This window comes from Protopterus annectens, chromosome 2.part1, assembly GCF_019279795.1.
Source record: "Protopterus annectens isolate FY-2018-M chromosome 2.part1, PAN1.0, whole genome shotgun sequence".
Lineage (NCBI taxonomy): Eukaryota > Metazoa > Chordata > Ceratodontiformes > Protopteridae > Protopterus > Protopterus annectens.
Genome location: NC_056729.1, coordinates 1819683991 through 1819709201, shown reverse-complemented (window position 1 = coordinate 1819709201; position 25211 = coordinate 1819683991). Strand labels below are relative to the sequence as shown.

Here is a 25211-nt window from a genome sequence, read left to right as displayed (position 1 = left end):
GTGACATTTCATGTTTTGTTTATTGATCCAGCACTGCACAGATGTGATACCTGAGCAGAAGGGGCAATCTGTTTATTCGACAAACTGAAAGGAGTAACCACGGAAATCCAAACTTGTTTTACCAGCTCATTAGCATGACCAGAATGCCATGGTTTACCAAGTATTTTTTCCCACTTGCGATTCTTTCTTTGTCACGAGCTGGATTTGGAAACGGACGGTGTCGTTTCACAGCACAGATGTCATCACACTCCTTCATTTTCGAAACGTAGCTGAGTTTTTTGGTCGCTGTAATCTTAATAAACTCCTCTTGTCTTATCAAAGGAGGTCCAGCAACCACAGCCCCTCGCCCCGAGTTGTTTGGGGTTTCCGATTTTTTTTCACCCTCCCTTTTATGTCAGCTATGTGCCTGTAGTTTTCCTAGTATCAGCCACGTCCTGGTGGGTGGCATCTCTTCCTTGTCAAGACAAGGTGCTTCTTATATCTTTCATATAGATTGCCATCCGTTGTGATCTAGTCTTTCTTACGTCTTCCTCTTTGGCCGGCATCTCACGTGGTCAGCAGTTTGCATCCTGACATCACACGTCCTAGAACTCAATCTTACATTCTTCTCGCCACTTCCTGAGTATCAGAAGCACTTAAGACACGGAGGGAGCAGCTTCAGAGACAAGAAACTCCCTTCAGTTAGAACTTTCGTTCATTCAGTTGAAGGCCGAGAGACTCCTCGAATTCAAAACATTTGTTTCCCCCTCTTTTGGCTGATAGCTCACTTTCAGTCCAGCGTCGAGAGTGAGCTTCAAGTGCGACAACTCTTCCCCGCATGTAACTACTTAATAATTAATCCGCCACAGATTGCCCCACTTTATTCATTCAAAGGAAAATGAGCTATGTAGTTTAAGGCTGCTCGTTTCAAAATTCCATTTGAAGTACCAGTAGAGAAAATGATGGCAGTAACCTTAAGTGTGTTAACCCTATGGACTTGTCTGCCGTCGGACAGGGTCAAGCGCCAGTGGCTTCCTCGTTAGTATAGTGGTGAGTATCCCCGCCTGTCACGCGGGAGACCGGGGTTCGATTCCCCGACGGGGAGTATGTAGCTTCTTTTTGGTCTAGCTTTCATCAGAGCACTGGATCATGCCTGTGAACTATTAACAACCTATTAATAGTTATATCGACTATTCATTTCTGTGGTACGTGGTTTGATTCTGACAAAACTCCTTTAGTGACTGCGTTAGATGGAGCGAGTGACTTAACCAGACTCACCAATGGGGCATTCTTGTTTGGTTTGACTCCTTAACAGTCCCCTTGACTGCAGGCCTAGTAACTAGCTGTCAGCCCATTGCCACGAGCTTCCTGCTTTCTATCACTGCTTTTCAGCAGTGAGTACAGCACAGATTTCCAGATAGTCAGCCCCTACCTGTAGTGCTGAAGCTCAACCTGGTGTCGGGCCTAGTATAAGGGGCAAGGTGTAGCTCAGCAACTTGAAAGATTGCAGTTTTCGACATAGTTCTCTTACCGGGTCTCTCACTCGGTGACCTCGCTAAATAAGTTGCTCACACTGTTCAGCACACTTTAAATATATTCATTAATTACTGCAAATATCGTGCGTTCTGTTTATTTCGCAGCGTGCTACACTTCTAACACGTGGAAACTAACTTCGAGCTATTTGTCGCATAAGTTTGAGTCGAGGAAATCATGGCTGCAAAGAGTCAGTAGACCAGCGCATACCCACGCGTGTGCATGGGTGTGTGTGCACACATATAAATGTATCTACCTATCTGCCTCTCCATCTATAGCAATAGCTATATGTACGTATACGTAGACAGACAGCTAGCTAGCTAGCTGGCTGGCTAGCTAGCTAGAGACACAGTGAGATGTCTAGGAGAGGAGACGAGCAAGCAGGTTCTGTAGTGTAGTGGTTATCACGTCTGCTTAACACGCAGAAGGTCCTGGGTTCGATCCCCAGTGGAACCATTATGCTAGTGCAAGATAAGAGAATTGGGGTAGGCGTGATGAAGCATAACAGATTCATTTCCAGTAACCCAATCCTTGGTTTGAGATACCTTTAAATGTGCTCTTGATTGCTTCAGATAAAACTGCTTCAATTGAGAAAAATCCTGCTCTGCTGTGCGACAGTGTATCAGTTGACGTACGGATTGCAAGGGCACAGAAACAATTGCCGACGTTTTTTAGATTACGTTCGAAATGTGTTTACATGCACAGATGCTAAGTATTTTAAAATAAAACCGCAGCTCTTTCAGTAACATCTTTACAGGTTGGTAGGTGGCCACAAGGCCTCTGGCAGGTCGATCACTAGGAGCCTGACCCGGTTTCCTCACTGCCCCAAAGTAAGTACGGCCTGGAAGATCAGTTTTATTAACGGGTCAGCACCCGAGATCTCTTCAGTAGCAAGAAGAGGCGTCCCTGGGTGGGCTTGAACCACCAACCTTTCGGTTAACAGCCGAACGCGCTAACCGATTGCGCCACAGAGACATAGGATCACCTTCTGCAAAAGTACAGCAAAAAGGGGAAACCTCTCCGTCGCACTACAAACTCAAACGCCAGAGATTTAACCGGTGTAAAATACCGTCATCCCCTTGGAGATATTATGAATAAACTTTGTGTTAATACAATGGGAAAAATGTCTGATGAGCATTGTATATTATGTCTCCATAAAAACAAGTGAAGAGGTATTACGGTAAGACTAACTCATCATTTTGCAAACTGCGCACAGACTGCAACACGGTAGAATTGTGCACTGACACTTTGCAGAGTATTGCGGGTGCGCAGTTTGGGTTTTCCAGCGGGTTGGGTTTGCAGAGATTGAGTGAGTTAATGCAGCCATACATGGCTGTCACCTTTTGGTGGGTAAAATATGGCACGCAGCAGGTGAGACGATGTGCTGGGTATTGATTGGAAAGGAACATGTAAGGCAGAGAAGGAGCAAATGCAGTTAAAGTAGAAGTGCCAGTAGAGCGTGCAGGTGCTTGCTTTCTTCGAGAGTTGACTATATCTCAGGTGGCACAGGACATCAGCTAAGCCGGTATAGCTGGCGTGCAATGGTGCTGTGAGCACCCCAGGCTTGACATGCCCCGCTACACTCTGACTTGCCCTGTAGCAGTGTTGTCTTAGCCGGTAAGGAGTCGCGAAGCCACATTAGAAAAGAAGGAAAGACCGAAGACAACTGCATGGATGGAAATAAAAATGAAAGAACTACGAATCTATCCCAGGCCGTTGGTAAATAATCCTCAGAAGAAAGTTCTATCTTTGTTGGACACTCTGCGATAATCAATATTATATCTCTGATAACAGATCTGTTAATTCTATATTTAACAACATACAGCGTATACAACTGAAAGGCGAGCTGTTGTAAATATGGTATACAGTTGTTTGAAATGATAGTTAAGAATACTGTGTAAATGCTATCTTAATGGAAAATGAAAAAATATCTGAGGGAGAAAAGAAAAAAAGAAAGGCGTGAGAGCAGAAACTGAAGTGGCACGGATGGGCAGAGGGGACAATAGCTGAAGAAAGTGGCTGACAGGGGCTGTCCGCAGTGGCTCGCCCACACTGGGAACAGATATACTTCTGGCAAGATCGCCTGTTGTAGAGCATCCCCTCCAGTAGAGTCGTGGGGACAAAGGATGAAGTACTGCAGGACAAAACACCATAAGTGGGCAGGCTGACATGCGTAAGAAACCTGGATTTTAAAATTCTAAGACAGCCCGAGGAAAAGTTTCAGAGAGTGACCCCGAGCTAAAGCATGGCTTTATGGGTATGCTAATCAGGTGATGGGTGACATTTCATTTTTATAGCCTTTTTTGTCAGTTCTCAAATTAAAAAGAGATCCAGCACTGCACAGATGTGATACCTGAGCAGAAGGGGCAATCTGTTTATTCGACAAACTGAAAGGAGTAACCACGGAAATCCAAACTTGTTTTACCAGCTCATTAGCATGACCAGAATGCCATGGTTTACCAAGTATTTTTTCCCACTTGCGATTCTTTCTTTGTCACGAGCTGGATTTGGAAACGGACGGTGTCGTTTCACAGCACAGATGTCATCACACTCCTTCATTTTCGAAACGTAGCTGAGTTTTTTGGTCGCTGTAATCTTAATAAACTCCTCTTGTCTTATCAAAGGAGGTCCAGCAACCACACCCCCCCCCCGAGTTGTTTGGGGTTTCCGATTTTTTTTCACCCTCCCTTTTATGTCAGCTATGTGCCTGTAGTTTTCCTAGTATCAGCCACGTCCTGGTGGGTGGCATCTCTTCCTTGTCAAGACAAGGTGCTTCTTATATCTTTCATATAGATTGCCATCCGTTGTGATCTAGTCTTTCTTACGTCTTCCTCTTTGGCCGGCATCTCACGTGGTCAGCAGTTTGCATCCTGACATCACACGTCCTAGAACTCAATCTTACATTCTTCTCGGCCACTTCCTGAGTATCAGAAGCACTTAAGACACGGAGGGAGCAGCTTCAGAGACAAGAAACTCCCTTCAGTTAGAACTTTCGTTCATTCAGTTGAAGGCCGAGAGACTCCCCGAATTCAAAACATTTGTTTCCCCCTCTTTTGGCTGATAGCTCACTTTCAGTCCAGCGTCGAGAGTGAGCTTCAAGTGCGACAACTCTTCCCCGCATGTAACTACGAATAATTAATTCGCTCACAGATTGCCCCACTTTATTCATTCAAAGGAAAATGAGCTATGTAGTTTAAGGCTGCTCGTTTCAAAATTCCATTTGAAGTACCAGTAGAGAAAATGATGGCAGTAACCTTAAGTGTGTTAACCCTATGGACTTGTCTGCCGTCGGACAGGGTCAAGCGCCAGTGGCTTCCTCGTTAGTATAGTGGTGAGTATCCCCGCCTGTCACGCGGGAGACCGGGGTTCGATTCCCCGACGGGGAGTATGTAGCTTCTTTTTGGTCTAGCTTTCATCAGAGCACTGGATCATGCCTGTGAACTATTAACAACCTATTAATAGTTATATCGACTATTCATTTCTGTGGTACGTGGTTTGATTCTGACAAAACTCCTTTAGTGACTGTGTTAGATGGAGCGAGTGACTTAACCAGACTCACCAATGGGGCATTCTTGTTTGGTTTGACTCCTTAACAGTCCCCTTGACTGCAGGCCTAGTAACTAGCTGTCAGCCCATTGCCACGAGCTTCCTGCTTTCTATCACTGCTTTTCAGCAGTGAGTACAGCACAGATTTCCAGGTAGTCAGCCCCTACCTGTAGTGCTGAAGCTCAACCTGGTGTCGGGCCTAGTATAAGGGGCAAGGTGTAGCTCAGCAACTTGAAAGATTGCAGTTTTCGACATAGTTCTCTTTATCGGGTCTCTCACTCGGTGACCTCGCTAAATAAGTTGCTCACACTGTTCAGCACACTTTAAATATATTCATTAATTACTGCAAATATCGTGCGTTCTGTTTATTTCGCAGCGTGCTACACTTCTAACACGTGGAAACTAACTTCGAGCTATTTGTCGCATAAGTTTGAGTCGAGGAAATCATGGCTGCAAAGAGTCAGTAGACCAGCGCATACCCACGCGTGTGCGTGCGTGTGTGTGCACACATATAAATGTATCTACCTATCTGCCTCTCCATCTATAGCAATAGCTATATGTACGTATACGTAGACAGACAGCTAGCTAGCTAGCTGGCTGGCTAGCTAGCTAGAGACACAGTGAGATGTCTAGGAGAGGAGACGAGCAAGCAGGTTCTGTAGTGTAGTGGTTATCACGTCTGCTTAACACGCAGAAGGTCCTGGGTTCGATCCCCAGTGGAACCATTATGCTAGTGCAAGATAAGAGAATTGGGGTAGGCGTGATGAAGCATAACAGATTCATTTCCAGTAACCCAATCCTTGGTTTGAGATACCTTTAAATGTGCTCTTGATTGCTTCAGATAAAACTGCTTCAATTGAGAAAAATCCTGCTCTGCTGTGCGACAGTGTATCAGTTGACGTACGGATTGCAAGGGCACAGAAACAATTGCCGACGTTTTTTAGATTACGTTCGAAATGTGTTTACATGCACAGATGCTAAGTATTTTAAAATAAAACCGCAGCTCTTTCAGTAACATCTTTACAGGTTGGTAGGTGGCCACAAGGCCTCTGGCAGGTCGATCACTAGGGAGCCTGACCCGGTTTCCTCACTGCCCCAAAGTAAGTACGGCCTGGAAGATCAGTTTTATTAACGGGTCAGCACCCGAGATCTCTTCAGTAGCAAGAAGAGGCGTCCCTGGGTGGGCTTGAACCACCAACCTTTCGGTTAACAGCCGAACGCGCTAACCGATTGCGCCACAGAGACATAGGATCACCTTCTGCAAAAGTACAGCAAAAAGGGGAAACCTCTCCGTCGCACTACAAACTCAAACGCCAGAGATTTAACCGGTGTAAAATACCGTCATCCCCTTGGAGATATTATGAATAAACTTTGTGTTAATACAATGGGAAAAATGTCTGATGAGCATTGTATATTATGTCTCCATAAAAACAAGTGAAGAGGTATTACGGTAAGACTAACTCATCATTTTGCAAACTGCGCACAGACTGCAACACGGTAGAATTGTGCACTGACACTTTGCAGAGTATTGCGGGTGCGCAGTTTGGGTTTTCCAGCGGGTTGGGTTTGCAGAGATTGAGTGAGTTAATGCAGCCATACATGGCTGTCACCTTTTGGTGGGTAAAATATGGCACGCAGCAGGTGAGACGATGTGCTGGGTATTGATTGGAAAGGAACATGTAAGGCAGAGAAGGAGCAAATGCAGTTAAAGTAGAAGTGCCAGTAGAGCGTGCAGGTGCTTGCTTTCTTCGAGAGTTGACTATATCTCAGGTGGCACAGGACATCAGCTAAGCCGGTATAGCTGGCGTGCAATGGTGCTGTGAGCACCCCAGGCTTGACATGCCCCGCTACACTCTGACTTGCCCTGTAGCAGTGTTGTCTTAGCCGGTAAGGAGTCGCGAAGCCACATTAGAAAAGAAGGAAAGACCGAAGACAACTGCATGGATGGAAATGAAATGAAAGAACTACTTAATCTATCCCAGGCCGTTGGTAAATAATCCTCAGAAGAAAGTTCTATCTTTGTTGGACACTCTGCGATAATCAATATTATATCTCTGATAACAGATCTGTTAATTCTATATTTAACAACATACAGCGTATACAACTGAAAGGCGAGCTGTTGTAAATATGGTATACAGTTGTTTGAAATGATAGTTAAGAATACTGTGTAAATGCTATCTTAATGGAAAATGAAAAAATATCTGAGGGAGAAAAGAAAGAAAGGCGTGAGAGCAGAAACTGAAGTGGCACGGATGGGCAGAGGGGACAATAGCTGAAGAAAGTGGCTGACAGGGGCTGTCCGCAGTGGCTCGCCCACACTGGGAACAGATATACTTCTGGCAAGATCGCCTGTTGTAGAGCATCCCCTCCAGTAGAGTCGTGGGGACAAAGGATGAAGTACTGCAGGACAAAACACCATAAGTGGGCAGGCTGACATGCGTAAGAAACCTGGATTTTAAAATTCTAAGACAGCCCGAGGAAAAGTTTCAGAGAGTGACCCCGAGCTAAAGCATGGCTTTATGGGTATGCTAATCAGGTGATGGGTGACATTTCATTTTTATAGCCTTTTTTGTCAGTTCTCAAATTAAAAAGAGATCCAGCACTGCACAGATGTGATACCTGAGCAGAAGGGGCAATCTGTTTATTCGACAAACTGAAAGGAGTAACCACGGAAATCCAAACTTGTTTTACCAGCTCATTAGCATGACCAGAATGCCATGGTTTACCAAGTATTTTTTCCCACTTGCGATTCTTTCTTTGTCACGAGCTGGATTTGGAAACGGACGGTGTCGTTTCACAGCACAGATGTCATCACACTCCTTCATTTTCGAAACGTAGCTGAGTTTTTTGGTCGCTGTAATCTTAATAAACTCCTCTTGTCTTATCAAAGGAGGTCCAGCAACCACAGCCCCGCCCCGAGTTGTTTGGGGTTTCCGATTTTTTTTCACCCTCCCTTTTATGTCAGCTATGTGCCTGTAGTTTTCCTAGTATCAGCCACGTCCTGGTGGGTGGCATCTCTTCCTTGTCAAGACAAGGTGCTTCTTATATCTTTCATATAGATTGCCATCCGTTGTGATCTAGTCTTTCTTACGTCTTCCTCTTTGGCCGGCATCTCACGTGGTCAGCAGTTTGCATCCTGACATCACACGTCCTAGAACTCAATCTTACATTCTTCTCGGCCACTTCCTGAGTATCAGAAGCACTTAAGACACGGAGGGAGCAGCTTCAGAGACAAGAAACTCCCTTCAGTTAGAACTTTCGTTCATTCAGTTGAAGGCCGAGAGACTCCCCGAATTCAAAACATTTGTTTCCCCCTCTTTTGGCTGATAGCTCACTTTCAGTCCAGCTGCCGAGGGTGAGCTTCAAGTGCGACAACTCTTCCCCACATGTAACTACTTAATAATTAATCCGCCGACAGATTGCCCCACTTTATTCATTCAAAGGAAAATGAGCTATGTAGTTTAAGGCTGCTCGTTTCAAAATTCCATTTGAAGTACCAGTAGAGAAAATGATGGCAGTAACCTTAAGTGTGTTAACCCTATGGACTTGTCTGCCGTCGGACAGGGTCAAGCACCAGTGGCTTCCTCGTTAGTATAGTGGTGAGTATCCCCGCCTGTCACGCGGGAGACCGGGGTTCGATTCCCCGACGGGGAGTATGTAGCTTCTTTTTGGTCTAGCTTTCATCAGAGCACTGGATCATGCCTGTGAACTATTAACAACCTATTAATAGTTATATCGACTATTCATTTCTGTGGTACGTGGTTTGATTCTGACAAAACTCCTTTAGTGACTGCGTTAGATGGAGCGAGTGACTTAACCAGACTCACCAATGGGGCATTCTTGTTTGGTTTGACTCCTTAACAGTCACCTTGACTGCAGGCCTAGTAACTTGCTGTCAGCCCATTGCCACGAGCTTCCTGCTTTCTATCACTGCTTTTCAGCAGTGAGTACAGCACAGATTTCCAGATAGTCACCCCCTACCTGTAGTGCTGAAGCTCAACCTGGTGTCGGGCCTAGTATAAGGGGCAAGGTGTAGCTCAGCAACTTGAAAGATTGCAGTTTTCGACATAGTTCTCTTACCGGGTCTCTCACTCGGTGACCTCGCTAAATAAGTTGCTCACACTGTTCAGCACACTTTAAATATATTCATTAATTACTGCAAATATCGTGCGTTCTGTTTATTTCGCAGCGTGCTACACTTCTAACACGTGGAAACTAACTTCGAGCTATTTGTCGCATAAGTTTGAGTCGAGGAAATCATGGCTGCAAAGAGTCAGTAGACCAGCGCATACCCACGCTGCAGGCGTGTGTGTGTGTGCACACATATAAATGTATCTACCTATCTGCCTCTCCATCTATAGCAATAGCTATATGTACGTATACGTAGACAGACAGCTAGCTAGCTAGCTGGCTGGCTAGCTAGCTAGAGACACAGTGAGATGTCTAGGAGAGGAGACGAGCAAGCAGGTTCTGTAGTGTAGTGGTTATCACGTCTGCTTAACACGCAGAAGGTCCTGGGTTCGATCCCCAGTGGAACCATTATGCCAGTGCAAGATAAGAGAATTGGGGTAGGCGTGATGAAGCATAACAGATTCATTTCCAGTAACCCAATCCTTGGTTTGAGATACCTTTAAATGTGCTCTTGATTGCTTCAGATAAAACTGCTTCAATTGAGAAAAATCCTGCTCTGCTGTGCGACAGTATATCAGTTGACGTACGGATTGCAAGGGCACAGAAACAATTGCCGACGCTTTTAGATTACGCTCAAATGTGTTTACATGCACAGATGCTAAGTATTTTAAAATAAAACCGCAGCTCTTTCAGTAACATCTTTACAGGTTGGTAGGTGGCCACAAGGCCTCTGGCAGGTCGATCACTAGGGAGCCTGACCCGGTTTCCTCACTGCCCCAAAGTAAGTACGGCCTGGAAGATCAGTTTTATTAACGGGTCAGCACCTGAGGTCTCTTCAGTAGCAAGAAGAAGCGTCCCTGGGTGGGCTTGAACCACCAACCTTTCGGTTAACAGCCGAACACGCTAACCGATTGCGCCACAGAGACATAGGATCACCTTCTCCAAAAGTACAGCAAAAAGGGGAAACCTCTCCGTCGCACTACAAACTCAAACGCCAGAGATTTAACCAGTGTAAAATACCATCATCCCCTTGGAGATATTATGAATAAGCTTTGTGTTAATACAATGGGAAAAATGTCTGATGAGCATTGTATATTATGTCTCCATAAAACAAGTGAAGAGGTATTACGGTAAGACTAACTCATCATTTTGCAAACTGCGCACAGACTGCAACACGGTAGAATTGTGCACTGACACTTTGCAGAGTATTGCGGGTGCGCAGTTTGGGTTTTCCAGCGGGTTGGGTTTGCAGAGATTGAGTGAGTTAATGCAGCCATAGATGGCTGTCACCTTTTGGTGGGTAAAATATGGCACGCAGCAGGTGAGAAGATGTGCTGGGTATTGATTGGAAAGGAACATGTAAGGCAGAGAAGGAGCAAATGCAGTTAAAGTAGAAGTGCCAGTAGAGCGTGCAGGTGCTTGCTTTCTTGGAGAGTTGACTATATCTCAGGTGGCACAGGACATCAGCTAAGCCGGTATAGCTGGCGTGCAATGGTGCTGTGAGCACCCCAGGCTTGACATGCCCCGCTACACTCTGACTTGCCCTGTAGCAGTGTTGTCTTAGCCGGTAAGGAGTCGCGAAGCCACATTAGAAAAGAAGGAAAGACCGAAGACAACTGCATGGATGGAAATGAAATGAAAGAACTACGAATCTATCCCAGGCCGTTGGTAAATAATCGTCAGAAGAAAGTTCTATCTTTGTTGTACACTCTGCGATAATCAATATTATATCTCTGATAACTGATCTGTTAATTCTATATTTAACAACATACAGCGTATACAACTGAAAGGCGAGCTGTTGTAAATATGGTATACAGTGGTTTGAAATGATAGTTAAGAATACTGTGTAAATGCTATCTTAATGGAAAATGAAAAAAATATCTGAGGGAGAAAAGTAAAAAAGAAAGAGGCGTGAGAGCAGAAAGTGAAGTGGCACGGATGGGCAGAGGGGACAATAGCTGAAGAAAGTGGCTGACAGGGGCTGTCGGCACTGGCTCGCCCTCACTGGGAACAGATATACTTCTGGCAAGATCGCCTGTTGTAGAGCATCCCCTCCAGTAGAGTCGTGGGGACAGAGGATGAAGTACTGCAGGACAAAACACCATAAGTGGGCAGGCTGACATGCGTAAGAAACCTGGATTTTAAAATTCTAAGACAGCCCGAGGAAAAGTTTCAGAGAGTGACCCCGAGCTAAAGCATGGCTTTATGGGTATGCTAATCAGGTGATGGGTGACATTTCATTTTTATAGCCTTTTTTGTCAGTTCTCAAATTAAAAAGAGATCCAGCACTGCACAGATGTGATACCTGAGCAGAAGGGGCAATCTGTTTATTCGACAAACTGAAAGGAGTAACCACGGAAATCCAAACTTGTTTTACCAGCTCATTAGCATGACCAGAATGCCATGGTTTACCAAGTATTTTTTCCCACTTGCGATTCTTTCTTTGTCACGAGCTGGATTTGGAAACGGACGGTGTCGTTTCACAGCACAGATGTCATCACACTCCTTCATTTTCGAAACGTAGCTGAGTTTTTTGGTCGCTGTAATCTTAATAAACTCCTCTTGTCTTATCAAAGGAGGTCCAGCAACCACACCCCCCCCCCGCCCCGAGTTGTTTGGGGTTTCCGATTTTTTTTCACCCTCCCTTTTATGTCAGCTATGTGCCTGTAGTTTTCCTAGTATCAGTCACGTCCTGGTGGGTGGCATCTCTTCCTTGTCAAGACAAGGTGCTTCTTATATCTTTCGTATAGATTGCCATCCGTTGTGATCTAGTCTTTCTTACGTCTTCCTCTTTGGCCGGCATCTCACGTGGTCAGCAGTTTGCATCCTGACATCACACGTCCTAGAACTCAATCTTACATTCTTCTCGGCCACTTCCTGAGTATCAGAAGCACTTAAGACACGGAGGGAGCAGCTTCAGAGACAAGAAACTCCCTTCAGTTAGAACATTCGTTCATTCAGTTGAAGGCCGAGAGACTCCCTGAATTCAAAACATTTGTTTCCCCCTCTTTTGGCTGATAGCTCACTTTCAGTCCAGCGTCGAGGGTGAGCTTCAAGTGCGACAACTCTTCCCCACATGTAACTACTTAATAATTAATCCCCACAGATTGCCCCACTTTATTCATTCAAAGGAAAATGAGCTATGTAGTTTAAGGCTGCTCGTTTCAAAATTCCATTTGAAGTACCAGTAGAGAAAATGATGGCAGTAACCTTAAGTGTGTTAACCCTATGGACTTGTCTGCCGTCGGACAGGGTCAAGCACCAGTGGCTTCCTCGTTAGTATAGTGGTGAGTATCCCCGCCTGTCACGCGGGAGACCGGGGTTCGATTCCCCGACGGGGAGCACGTAGCTTCTTTTTGGTCTAGCTTTCATCAGAGCACTGGATCATGCCTGTGAACTATTAACAACCTATTAATAGTTATATCGACTATTCATTTCTGTGGTACGTGGTTTGATTCTGACAAAACTCCTTTAGTGACTGCGTTAGATGGAGCGAGTGACTTAACCAGACTCACCAATGGGGCATTCTTGTTTGGTTTGACTCCTTAACAGTCACCTTGACTGCAGGCCTAGTAACTTGCTGTCAGCCCATTGCCACGAGCTTCCTGCTTTCTATCACTGCTTTTCAGCAGTGAGTACAGCACAGATTTCCAGATAGTCACCCCCTACCTGTAGTGCTGAAGCTCAACCTGGTGTCGGGCCTAGTATAAGGGGCAAGGTGTAGCTCAGCAACTTGAAAGATTGCAGTTTTCGACATAGTTCTCTTACCGGGTCTCTCACACGGTGACCTCGCTAAATAAGTTGCTCACACTGTTCAGCACACTTTAAATATATTCATTAATTACTGCAAATATCGTATGCTCTGTTTATTTCGCAGCTGCATACACTTCTAACACGTGGAAACTAACTTCGAGCTATTTGTCGCATAAGTTTGAGTCGAGGAAATCATGGCTGCAAAGAGTCAGTAGACCAGCGCATACCCACGCGTGTGCGTGCGTGTGTGTGCACACATATAAACGTATCTACCTATCTGCCTCTCCATCTATAGCAATAGCTATATGTACGTATACGTAGACAGACAGCTAGCTAGCTAGCTGGCTGGCTAGCTAGCTAGAGACACAGTGAGATGTCTAGGAGAGGAGGCGAGCAAGCAGGTTCTGTAGTGTAGTGGTTATCACGTCTGCTTAACACGCAGAAGGTCCTGGGTTCGATCCCCAGTGGAACCATTATGCCAGTGCAAGATAAGAGAATTGGGGTAGGCGTGATGAAGCATAACAGATTCATTTCCAGTAACCCAATCCTTGGTTTGAGATACCTTTAAATGTGCTCTTGATTGCTTCAGATAAAACTGCTTCAATTGAGAAAAATCCTGCTCTGCTGTGCGACAGTATATCAGTTGACGTACGGATTGCAAGGGCACAGAAACAATTGCCGACGTATTTTAGATTACGTTCGAAATGTGTTTAAATGCACAGATGCTAAGTATTTTAATATAAAACCGCAGCTCTTTTAGTAACATCTTTACAGGTTGGTAGGTGGCCACAAGGCCTCTGGCAGGTCGATCACTAGGGAGCCTGACCCGGTTTCCTCACTGCCCCAAAGTAAGTACGGCCTGGAAGATCAGTTTTATTAACGGGTCAGCACCTGAGGTCTCTTCAGTAGCAAGAAGAAGCGTCCCTGGGTGGGCTTGAACCACCAACCTTTCGGTTAACAGCCGAACACGCTAACCGATTGCGCCACAGAGACATAGGATCACCTTCTCCAAAAGTACAGCAAAAAGGGGAAACCTCTCCGTCGCACTACAAACTCAAACGCCAGAGATTTAACCGGTGTAAAATACCATCATCCCCTTGGAGATATTATGAATAAGCTTTGTGTTAATACAATGGGAAAAATGTCTGATGAGCATTGTATATTATGTCTCCATAAAAACAAGTGAAGAGGTATTACGGTAAGACTAACTCATCATTTTGCAAACTGCGCACAGACTGCAACACGGTAGAATTGTGCACTGACACTTTGCAGAGTATTGCGGGTGCGCAGTTTGGGTTTTCCAGCGGGTTGGGTTTGCAGAGATTGAGTGAGTTAATGCAGCCATAGATGGCTGTCACCTTTTGGTGGGTAAAATATGGCACGCAGCAGGTGAGAAGATGTGCTGGGTATTGATTGGAAAGGAACATGTAAGGCAGAGAAGGAGCAAATGCAGTTAAAGTAGAAGTGCCAGTAGAGCGTGCAGGTGCTTGCTTTCTTGGAGAGTTGACTATATCTCAGGTGGCACAGGACATCAGCTAAGCCGGTATAGCTGGCGGCAATGGTGCTGTGAGCACCCCAGGCTTGACATGCCCCGCTACACTCTGACTTGCCCTGTAGCAGTGTTGTCTTAGCCGGTAAGGAGTCGCGAAGCCACATTAGAAAAGAAGGAAAGACCGAAGACAACTGCATGGATGGAAATAAAAATGAAAGAACTACGAATCTATCCCAGGCCGTTGGTAAATAATCGTCAGAAGAAAGTTCTATCTTTGTTGTACACTCTTGGTAAATCAATATTATATCTCTGATAACTGATCTGTTAATTCTATATTTAACAACATACAGCGTATACAACTGAAAGGCGAGCTGTTGTAAATATGGTATACAGTGGTTTGAAATGATAGTTAAGAATACTGTGTAAATGCTATCTTAATGGAAAATGAAAAAATATCTGAGGGAGAAAAGTAAAAAAGAAAGAGGCGTGAGAGCAGAAAGTGAAGTGGCACGGATGGGCAGAGGGGACAATAGCTGAAGAAAGTGGCTGACAGGGGCTGTCGGCACTGGCTCGCCCTCACTGGGAACAGATATACTTCTGGCAAGATCGCCTGTTGTAGAGCATCCCCTCCAGTAGAGTCGTGGGGACAGAGGATGAAGTACTGCAGGACAAAACACCATAAGTGGGCAGGCTGACATGCGTAAGAAACCTGGATTTTAAAATTCTAAGACAGCCCGAGGAAAAGTTTCAGAGAGTGACCCCGAGCTAAAGCATGGCTTTATGGGTATGCTAATCAGGTGATGGGTGACATTTCATTTTTATAGCCTTTTTTGTCAGTTCTCAAATTAAAAAGAGATCCAGCACTGCACAGATGTGATACCTGAGCAGAAGGGGCAATCTGTTTATTCGACAAACTGAAAGGAGTAACCACGGAAATCCAAACTTGTTTTACCAGCTCATTAGCATGACCAGAATGCCATGGTTTACCGTGTATTTTCTCCCACTTGCGATTCTTTCTTTGTCACGAGCTGGATTTGGAAACGGACGGTGTCGTTTCTCAGCACAGATGTCATCACACTCCTTCATTTTCGAAACGTAGCTGAGTTTTTTGGTCGCTGTAATCTTAATAAACTCCTCTTGTCTTATCAAAGGAGGTCCAGCAACCACAGCCCCCCCCCCCCGAGTTGTTTGGGGTTTCTGATTTTTTCTCACCCTCCCTTTTATGTCAGCTATGTGCCTGTAGTTTTCCTAGTATCAGTCACGTCCTGGTGGGTGGCATCTCTTCCTTGTCAAGACAAGGTGCTTCTTATATCTTTCGTATAGATTGCCATCCGTTGTGATCTAGTCTTTCTTACGTCTTCCTCTTTGGCCGGCATCTCACGTGGTCAGCAGTTTGCATCCTGACATCACACGTCCTAGAACTCAATCTTACATTCTTCTCGGCCACTTCCTGAGTATCAGAAGCACTTAAGACACGGAGGGAGCAGCTTCAGAGACAAGAAACTCCCTTCAGTTAGAACATTCGTTCATTCAGTTGAAGGCCGAGAGACTCCCTGAATTCAAAACATTTGTTTCCCCCTCTTTTGGCTGATAGCTCACTTTCAGTCCAGCGTCGAGGGTGAGCTTCAAGTGCGACAACTCTTCCCCACATGTAACTACGAATAATTAATCCGCTCACAGATTGCCCCACTTTATTCATTCAAAGGAAAATGAGCTATGTAGTTTAAGGCTGCTCGTTTCAAAATTCCATTTGAAGTACCAGTAGAGAAAATGATGGCAGTAACCTTAAGTGTGTTAACCCTATGGACTTGTCTGCCGTCGGACAGGGTCAAGCACCAGTGGCTTCCTCGTTAGTATAGTGGTGAGTATCCCCGCCTGTCACGCGGGAGACCGGGGTTCGATTCCCCGACGGGGAGCACGTAGCTTCTTTTTGGTCTAGCTTTCATCAGAGCACTGGATCATGCCTGTGAACTATTAACAACCTATTAATAGTTATATCGACTATTCATTTCTGTGGTACGTGGTTCGATTCTGACAAAACTCCTTTAGTGACTGCGTTAGATGGAGCGAGTGACTTAACCAGACTCACCAATGGGGCATTCTTGTTTGGTTTGACTCCTTAACAGTCACCTTGACTGCAGGCCTAGTAACTTGCTGTCAGCCCATTGCCACGAGCTTCCTGCTTTCTATCACTGCTTTTCAGCAGTGAGTACAGCACAGATTTCCAGATAGTCACCCCCTACCTGTAGTGCTGAAGCTCAACCTGGTGTCGGGCCTAGTATAAGGGGCAAGGTGTAGCTCAGCAACTTGAAAGATTGCAGTTTTCGACATAGTTCTCTTACCGGGTCTCTCACACGGTGACCTCGCTAAATAAGTTGCTCACACTGTTCAGCACACTTTAAATATATTCATTAATTACTGCAAATATCGTATGCTCTGTTTATTTCGCAGCTGCATACACTTCTAACACGTGGAAACTAACTTCGAGCTATTTGTCGCATAAGTTTGAGTCGAGGAAATCATGGCTGCAAAGAGTCAGTAGACCAGCGCATACCCACGCGTGTGCGTGCGTGTGTGTGCACACATATAAACGTATCTACCTATCTGCCTCTCCATCTATAGCAATAGCTATATGTACGTATACGTAGACAGACAGCTAGCTAGCTAGCTGGCTGGCTAGCTAGCTAGAGACACAGTGAGATGTCTAGGAGAGGAGGCGAGCAAGCAGGTTCTGTAGTGTAGTGGTTATCACGTCTGCTTAACACGCAGAAGGTCCTGGGTTCGATCCCCAGTGGAACCATTATGCCAGTGCAAGATAAGAGAATTGGGGTAGGCGTGATGAAGCATAACAGATTCGTTTCCAGTAACCCAATCCTTGGTTTGAGATACCTTTAAATGTGCTCTTGATTGCTTCAGATAAAACTGCTTCAATTGAGAAAAATCCTGCTCTGCTGTGCGACAGTATATCAGTTGACGTACGGATTGCAAGGGCACAGAAACAATTGCCGACGTATTTTAGATTACGTTCGAAATGTGTTTAAATGCACAGATGCTAAGTATTTTAATATAAAACCGCAGCTCTTTTAGTAACATCTTTACAGGTTGGTAGGTGGCCACAAGGCCTCTGGCAGGTCGATCACTAGGGAGCCTGACCCGGTTTCCTCACTGCCCCAAAGTAAGTACGGCCTGGAAGATCAGTTTTATTAACGGGTCAGCACCTGAGGTCTCTTCAGTAGCAAGAAGAAGCGTCCCTGGGTGGGCTTGAACCACCAACCTTTCGGTTAACAGCCGAACACGCTAACCGATTGCGCCACAGAGACATAGGATCACCTTCTCCAAAAGTACAGCAAAAAGGGGAAACCTCTCCGTCGCACTACAAACTCAAACGCCAGAGATTTAACCGGTGTAAAATACCATCATCCCCTTGGAGATATTATGAATAAGCTTTGTGTTAATACAATGGGAAAAATGTCTGATGAGCATTGTATATTATGTCTCCATAAAAGCAAGTGAAGAGGTATTACGGTAAGACTAACTCATCATTTTACAAACTGCGCACAGACTGCAACACGGTAGAATTGTGCACTGACACTTTGCAGAGTATTGCAGGTGCGCAGTTTGGGTTTTCCAGCGGGTTGGGTTTGCAGAGATTGAGTGAGTTAATGCAGCCATAGATGGCTGTCACCTTTTGGTGGGTAAAATATGGCACGCAGCAGGTGAGAAGATGTGCTGGGTATTGATTGGAAAGGAACATGTAAGGCAGAGAAGGAGCAAATGCAGTTAAAGTAGAAGTGCCAGTAGAGCGTGCAGGTGCTTGCTTTCTTGGAGAGTTGACTATATCTCAGGTGGCACAGGACATCAGCTAAGCCGGTATAGCTGGCGTGCAATGGTGCTGTGAGCACCCCAGGCTTGACATGCCCCGCTACACTCTGACTTGCCCTGTAGCAGTGTTGTCTTAGCCGGTAAGGAGTCGCGAAGCCACATTAGAAAAGAAGGAAAGACCGAAGACAACTGCATGGATGGAAATGAAAGAACTACGAATCTATCCCAGGCCGTTGGTAAATAATCGTCAGAAGAAAGTTCTATCTTTGTTGTACACTCTGCGATAATCAATATTATATCTCTGATAACTGATCTGTTAATTCTATATTTAACAACATACAGCGTATACAACTGAAAGGCGAGCTGTTGTAAATATGGTATACAGTGGTTTGAAATGATAGTTAAGAATACTGTGTAAATGCTATCTTAATGGAAAATGAAAAAATATCTGAGGGAGAAAAGTAAAAAAGAAAGAGGCGTGAGAGCAGAAAGTGAAGTGGCACGGATGGGCAGAGGGGACAATAGCTGAAGAAAGTGGCTGACAGGGGCTGTCGGCACTGGCTCGCCCTCACTGGGAACAGATATACTTCTGGCAAGATCGCCTGTTGTAGAGCATCCCCTCCAGTAGAGTCGTGGGGACAGAGGATGAAGTACTGCAGGACAAAACACCATAAGTGGGCAGGCTGACATGCGTAAGAAACCTGGATTTTAAAATTCTAAGACAGCCCGAGGAAAAGTTTCAGAGAGTGACCCCGAGCTAAAGCATGGCTTTATGGGTATGCTAATCAGGTGATGGGTGACATTTCATTTTTATAGCCTTTTTTGTCAGTTCTCAAATTAAAAAGAGATCCAGCACTGCACAGATGTGATACCTGAGCAGAAGGGGCAATCTGTTTATTCGACAAACTGAAAGGAGTAACCACGGAAATCCAAACTTGTTTTACCAGCTCATTAGCATGACCAGAATGCCATGGTTTACCGTGTATTTTCTCCCACTTGCGATTCTTTCTTTGTCACGAGCTGGATTTGGAAACGGACGGTGTCGTTTCTCAGCACAGATGTCATCACACTCCTTCATTTTCGAAACGTAGCTGAGTTTTTTGGTCGCTGTAATCTTAATAAACTCCTCTTGTCTTATCAAAGGAGGTCCAGCAACCACAGCCCCTCCCCCCGCCCCGAGTTGTTTGGGGTTTCCGATTTTTTTTCACCCTCCCTTTTATGTCAGCTATGTGCCTGTAGTTTTCCTAGTATCAGTCACGTCCTGGTGGGTGGCATCTCTTCCTTGTCAAGACAAGGTGCTTCTTATATCTTTCGTATAGATTGCCATCCGTTGTGATCTAGTCTTTCTTACGTCTTCCTCTTTGGCCGGCATCTCACGTGGTCAGCAGTTTGCATCCTGACATCACACGTCCTAGAACTCAATCTTACATTCTTCTCGGCCACTTCCTGAGTATCAGAAGCACTTAAGACACGGAGGGAGCAGCTTCAGAGACAAGAAACTCCCTTCAGTTAGAACATTCGCTCATTCAGTTGAAGGCCGAGAGACTCCCTGAATTCAAAACATTTGTTTCCCCCTCTTTTGGCTGATAGCTCACTTTCAGTCCAGCGTCGAGGGTGAGCTTCAAGTGCGACAACTCTTCCCCACATGTAACTACGAATAAATAATTAATCCGCCACAGATTGCCCCACTTTATTCATTCAAAGGAAAATGAGCTATGTAGTTTAAGGCTGCTCGTTTCAAAATTCCATTTGAAGTACCAGTAGAGAAAATGATGGCAGTAACCTTAAGTGTGTTAACCCTATGGACTTGTCTGCCGTCGGACAGGGTCAAGCACCAGTGGCTTCCTCGTTAGTATAGTGGTGAGTATCCCCGCCTGTCACGCGGGAGACCGGGGTTCGATTCCCCGACGGGGAGCACGTAGCTTCTTTTTGGTCTAGCTTTCATCAGAGCACTGGATCATGCCTGTGAACTATTAACAACCTATTAATAGTTATATCGACTATTCATTTCTGTGGTACGTGGTTCGATTCTGACAAAACTCCTTTAGTGACTGCGTTAGATGGAGCGAGTGACTTAACCAGACTCACCAATGGGGCATTCTTGTTTGGTTTGACTCCTTAACAGTCACCTTGACTGCAGGCCTAGTAACTTGCTGTCAGCCCATTGCCACGAGCTTCCTGCTTTCTATCACTGCTTTTCAGCAGTGAGTACAGCACAGATTTCCAGATAGTCACCCCCTACCTGTAGTGCTGAAGCTCAACCTGGTGTCGGGCCTAGTATAAGGGGCAAGGTGTAGCTCAGCAACTTGAAAGATTGCAGTTTTCGACATAGTTCTCTTACCGGGTCTCTCACCCGGTGACCTCGCTAAATAAGTTGCTCACACTGTTCAGCACACCTTAAATATATTCATTAATTACTGCAAATATCGTATGCTCTGTTTATTTCGCAGCGTGCTACACTTCTAACACGTGGAAACTAACTTCGAGCTATTTGTCGCATAAGTTTGAGTCGAGGAAATCATGGCTGCAAAGAGTCAGTAGACCAGCGCATACCCACGCGTGTGCGTGCGTGTGTGTGCACACATATAAACGTATCTACCTATCTGCCTCTCCATCTATAGCAATAGCTATATGTACGTATACGTAGACAGACAGCTAGCTAGCTAGCTGGCTGGCTAGCTAGCTAGAGACACAGTGAGATGTCTAGGAGAGGAGGCGAGCAAGCAGGTTCTGTAGTGTAGTGGTTATCACGTCTGCTTAACACGCAGAAGGTCCTGGGTTCGATCCCCAGTGGAACCATTATGCCAGTGCAAGATAAGAGAATTGGGGTAGGCGTGATGAAGCATAACAGATTCGTTTCCAGTAACCCAATCCTTGGTTTGAGATACCTTTAAATGTGCTCTTGATTGCTTCAGATAAAACTGCTTCAATTGAGAAAAATCCTGCTCTGCTGTGCGACAGTATATCAGTTGACGTACGGATTGCAAGGGCACAGAAACAATTGCCGACGTATTTTAGATTACGTTCAAAATGTGTTTAAATGCACAGATGCTAAGTATTTTAAAATAAAACCGCAGCTCTTTTAGTAACATCTTTACAGGTTGGTAGGTGGCCACAAGGCCTCTGGCAGGTCGATCACTAGGGAGCCAGACCCGGTTTCCTCACTGCCCCAAAGTAAGTATGGCCTGGAAGATCAGTTTTATTAACGGGTCAGCACCTGAGGTCTCTTCAGTAGCAAGAAGAAGCGTCCCTGGGTGGGCTTGAACCACCAACTTTTCAGTTAACAGCCGAACGCGCTAACCGATTGCGCCACAGAGACATAGGATCACCTTCTCCAAAAGTACAGCAAAAAGGGGAAACCTCTCCGTCGCACTACAAACTCAAACGCCAGAGATTTAACCGGTGTAAAATACCATCATCCACTTGGAGATATTATGAATAAGCTTTGTGTTAATACAATGGGAAAAATGTCTGATGAGCATTGTATATTATGTCTCCATAAAAGCAAGTGAAGAGGTATTACGGTAAGACTAACTCATCATTTTACAAACTGCGCACAGACTGCAACACGGTAGAATTGTGCACTGACACTTTGCAGAGTATTGCGGGTGCGCAGTTTGGGTTTTCCAGCGGGTTGGGTTTGCAGAGATTGAGTGAGTTAATGCAGCCATAGATGGCTGTCACCTTTTGGTGGGTAAAATATGGCACGCAGCAGGTGAGAAGATGTGCTGGGTATTGATTGGAAAGGAACATGTAAGGCAGAGAAGGAGCAAATGCAGTTAAAGTAGAAGTGCCAGTAGAGCGTGCAGGTGCTTGCTTTCTTGGAGAGTTGACTATATCTCAGGTGGCACAGGACATCAGCTAAGCCGGTATAGCTGGCGTGCAATGGTGCTGTGAGCACCCCAGGCTTGACATGCCCCGCTACACTCTGACTTGCCCTGTAGCAGTGTTGTCTTAGCCGGTAAGGAGTCGCGAAGCCACATTAGAAAAGAAGGAAAGACCGAACGCAACTGCATGGATGGAAATAAAATGAAAGAACTACTTAATCTATCCCAGGCCGTTGGTAAATAATCCTCAGAAGAAAGTTCTATCTTTGTTGTACACTCTGCGATAATCAATATTATATCTCTGATAACTGATCTGTTAATTCTATATTTAACAACATACAGCGTATACAACTGAAAGGCGAGCTGTTGTAAATATGGTATACAGTGGTTTGAAATGATAGTTAAGAATACTGTGTAAATGCTATCTTAATGGAAAATGAAAAAAATATCTGAGGGAGAAAAGTAAAAAGAAAGAGGCGTGAGAGCAGAAAGTGAAGTGGCACGGATGGGCAGAGGGGACAATAGCTGAAGAAAGTGGCTGACAGGGGCTGTCGGCACTGGCTCGCCCTCACTGGGAACAGATATACTTCTGGCAAGATCGCCTGTTGTAGAGCATCCCCTCCAGTAGAGTCGTGGGGACAGAGGATGAAGTACTGCAGGACAAAACACCATAAGTGGGCAGGCTGACATGCGTAAGAAACCTGGATTTTAAAATTCTAAGACAGCCCGAGGAAAAGTTCCAGAGAGTGACCCCGAGCTAAAGCATGGCTTTATGGGTATGCTAATCAGGTGATGGGTGACATTTCATTTTTATAGCCTTTTTTGTCAGTTCTCAAATTAAAAAGAGATCCAGCACTGCACAGATGTGATACCTGAGCAGAAGGGGCAATCTGTTTATTCGACAAACTGAAAGGAGTAACCACGGAAATCCAAACTTGTTTTACCAGCTCATTAGCATGACCAGAATGCCATGGTTTACCGTGTATTTTCTCCCACTTGCGATTCTTTCTTTGTCACGAGCTGGATTTGGAAACGGACGGTGTCGTTTCTCAGCACAGATGTCATCACACTCCTTCATTTTCGAAACGTAGCTGAGTTTTTTGGTCGCTGTAATCTTAATAAACTCCTCTTGTCTTATCAAAGGAGGTCCAGCAACCACAGCCCCTCCCCCCGCCCCGAGTTGTTTGGGGTTTCCGATTTTTTTTCACCCTCCCTTTTATGTCAGCTATGTGCCTGTAGTTTTCCTAGTATCAGTCACGTCCTGGTGGGTGGCATCTCTTCCTTGTCAAGACAAGGTGCTTCTTATATCTTTCGTATAGATTGCCATCCGTTGTGATCTAGTCTTTCTTACGTCTTCCTCTTTGGCCGGCATCTCACGTGGTCAGCAGTTTGCATCCTGACATCACACGTCCTAGAACTCAATCTTACATTCTTCTCGGCCACTTCCTGAGTATCAGAAGCACTTAAGACACGGAGGGAGCAGCTTCAGAGACAAGAAACTCCCTTCAGTTAGAACATTCGTTCATTCAGTTGAAGGCCGAGAGACATCCTGAATTCAAAACATTTGTTTCCCCCTCTTTTGGCTGATAGCTCACTTTCAGTCCAGCGTCGAGGGTGAGCTTCAAGTGCGACAACTCTTCCCCACATGTAACTACTAATAATTAATCCGCCACAGATTGCCCCACTTTATTCATTCAAAGGAAAATGAGCTATGTAGTTTAAGGCTGCTCGTTTCAAAATTCCATTTGAAGTACCAGTAGAGAAAATGATGGCAGTAACCTTAAGTGTGTTAACCCTATGGACTTGTCTGCCGTCGGACAGGGTCAAGCACCAGTGGCTTCCTCGTTAGTATAGTGGTGAGTATCCCCGCCTGTCACGCGGGAGACCGGGGTTCGATTCCCGACGGGGAGCACGTAGCTTCTTTTTGGTCTAGCTTTCATCAGAGCACTGGATCATGCCTGTGAACTATTAACAACCTATTAATAGTTATATCGACTATTCATTTCTGTGGTACGTGGTTTGATTCTGACAAAACTCCTTTAGTGACTGCGTTAGATGGAGCGAGTGACTTAACCAGACTCACCAATGGGGCATTCTTGTTTGGTTTGACTCCTTAACAGTCACCTTGACTGCAGGCCTAGTAACTTGCTGTCAGCCCATTGCCACGAGCTTCCTGCTTTCTATCACTGCTTTTCAGCAGTGAGTACAGCACAGATTTCCAGATAGTCACCCCCTACCTGTAGTGCTGAAGCTCAACCTGGTGTCGGGCCTAGTATAAGGGGCAAGGTGTAGCTCAGCAACTTGAAAGATTGCAGTTTTCGACATAGTTCTCTTACCGGGTCTCTCACCGGTGACCTCGCTAAATAAGTTGCTCACACTGTTCGGCACACTTTAGATATATGCATTAATTACTGCAAATATCGTATGCTCTGTTTATTTCGCAGCGTGCTACACCTCTACCACGTGGAAACTAACCTCGAGCTATTTGTCGCATAAGTTTGAGTCGAGGAAATCATGGCTGCAAAGAGTCAGTAGACCAGCGCATACCCACGCGTGTGCGTGCGTGTGTGTGCACACATATAAACGTATCTACCTATCTGCCTCTCCATCTATAGCAATAGCTATATGTACGTATACGTAGACAGACAGCTAGCTAGCTAGCTGGCTGGCTAGCTAGCTAGAGACACAGTGAGATGTCTAGGAGAGGAGGCGAGCAAGCAGGTTCTGTAGTGTAGTGGTTATCACGTCTGCTTAACACGCAGAAGGTCCTGGGTTCGATCCCCAGTGGAACCATTATGCCAGTGCAAGATAAGAGAATTGGGGTAGGCGTGATGAAGCATAACAGATTCATTTCCAGTAACCCAATCCTTGGTTTGAGATACCTTTAAATGTGCTCTTGATTGCTTCAGATAAAACTGCTTCAATTGAGAAAAATCCTGCTCTGCTGTGCGACAGTATATCAGTTGACGTACGGATTGCAAGGGCACAGAAACAATTGCCGACGCTTTTAGATTACGCTCAAATGTGTTTAAATGCACAGATGCTAAGTATTTTAAAATAAAACCGCAGCTCTTTAGTAACATCTTTACAGGTTGGTAGGTGGCCACAAGGCCTCTGGCAGGTCGATC

General features: G+C 45.3%; 18 non-coding genes across 18 annotated transcripts; 12 read left to right on the top strand and 6 right to left on the bottom strand.

The window, feature by feature from the left end:
• Positions 1 to 1012: 1012 nt before the first annotated feature.
• Positions 1013 to 1084, top strand: TRNAD-GUC. The gene has a single exon. It is a non-coding gene; the product is annotated as a tRNA-Asp (tRNA).
• An 811-nt stretch (positions 1085 to 1895) lies between these two features.
• On the top strand, positions 1896 to 1968 carry TRNAV-AAC. Its single transcript has one exon. It is a non-coding gene; the product is annotated as a tRNA-Val (tRNA).
• A 445-nt stretch (positions 1969 to 2413) lies between these two features.
• TRNAN-GUU lies at positions 2414 to 2487 on the bottom strand. The gene has a single exon. It is a non-coding gene; the product is annotated as a tRNA-Asn (tRNA).
• A 2339-nt stretch (positions 2488 to 4826) lies between these two features.
• On the top strand, positions 4827 to 4898 carry TRNAD-GUC. Its single transcript has one exon. It is a non-coding gene; the product is annotated as a tRNA-Asp (tRNA).
• Positions 4899 to 5710: 812 nt separating this feature from the next.
• Positions 5711 to 5783, top strand: TRNAV-AAC. The gene has a single exon. It is a non-coding gene; the product is annotated as a tRNA-Val (tRNA).
• Positions 5784 to 6229: 446 nt separating this feature from the next.
• TRNAN-GUU lies at positions 6230 to 6303 on the bottom strand. Its single transcript has one exon. It is a non-coding gene; the product is annotated as a tRNA-Asn (tRNA).
• Positions 6304 to 8640: 2337 nt separating this feature from the next.
• TRNAD-GUC lies at positions 8641 to 8712 on the top strand. Its single transcript has one exon. It is a non-coding gene; the product is annotated as a tRNA-Asp (tRNA).
• Positions 8713 to 9524: 812 nt separating this feature from the next.
• TRNAV-AAC lies at positions 9525 to 9597 on the top strand. The gene has a single exon. It is a non-coding gene; the product is annotated as a tRNA-Val (tRNA).
• A 444-nt stretch (positions 9598 to 10041) lies between these two features.
• TRNAN-GUU lies at positions 10042 to 10115 on the bottom strand. The gene has a single exon. It is a non-coding gene; the product is annotated as a tRNA-Asn (tRNA).
• A 2344-nt stretch (positions 10116 to 12459) lies between these two features.
• TRNAD-GUC lies at positions 12460 to 12531 on the top strand. Its single transcript has one exon. It is a non-coding gene; the product is annotated as a tRNA-Asp (tRNA).
• An 811-nt stretch (positions 12532 to 13342) lies between these two features.
• TRNAV-AAC lies at positions 13343 to 13415 on the top strand. The gene has a single exon. It is a non-coding gene; the product is annotated as a tRNA-Val (tRNA).
• Positions 13416 to 13861: 446 nt separating this feature from the next.
• Positions 13862 to 13935, bottom strand: TRNAN-GUU. Its single transcript has one exon. It is a non-coding gene; the product is annotated as a tRNA-Asn (tRNA).
• A 2343-nt stretch (positions 13936 to 16278) lies between these two features.
• On the top strand, positions 16279 to 16350 carry TRNAD-GUC. Its single transcript has one exon. It is a non-coding gene; the product is annotated as a tRNA-Asp (tRNA).
• Positions 16351 to 17161: 811 nt separating this feature from the next.
• TRNAV-AAC lies at positions 17162 to 17234 on the top strand. Its single transcript has one exon. It is a non-coding gene; the product is annotated as a tRNA-Val (tRNA).
• Positions 17235 to 17680: 446 nt separating this feature from the next.
• On the bottom strand, positions 17681 to 17754 carry TRNAN-GUU. The gene has a single exon. It is a non-coding gene; the product is annotated as a tRNA-Asn (tRNA).
• A 2345-nt stretch (positions 17755 to 20099) lies between these two features.
• TRNAD-GUC lies at positions 20100 to 20171 on the top strand. Its single transcript has one exon. It is a non-coding gene; the product is annotated as a tRNA-Asp (tRNA).
• Positions 20172 to 20982: 811 nt separating this feature from the next.
• On the top strand, positions 20983 to 21055 carry TRNAV-AAC. Its single transcript has one exon. It is a non-coding gene; the product is annotated as a tRNA-Val (tRNA).
• A 446-nt stretch (positions 21056 to 21501) lies between these two features.
• Positions 21502 to 21575, bottom strand: TRNAN-GUU. The gene has a single exon. It is a non-coding gene; the product is annotated as a tRNA-Asn (tRNA).
• Between the last annotated feature and the right edge of the window lie 3636 nt (positions 21576 to 25211).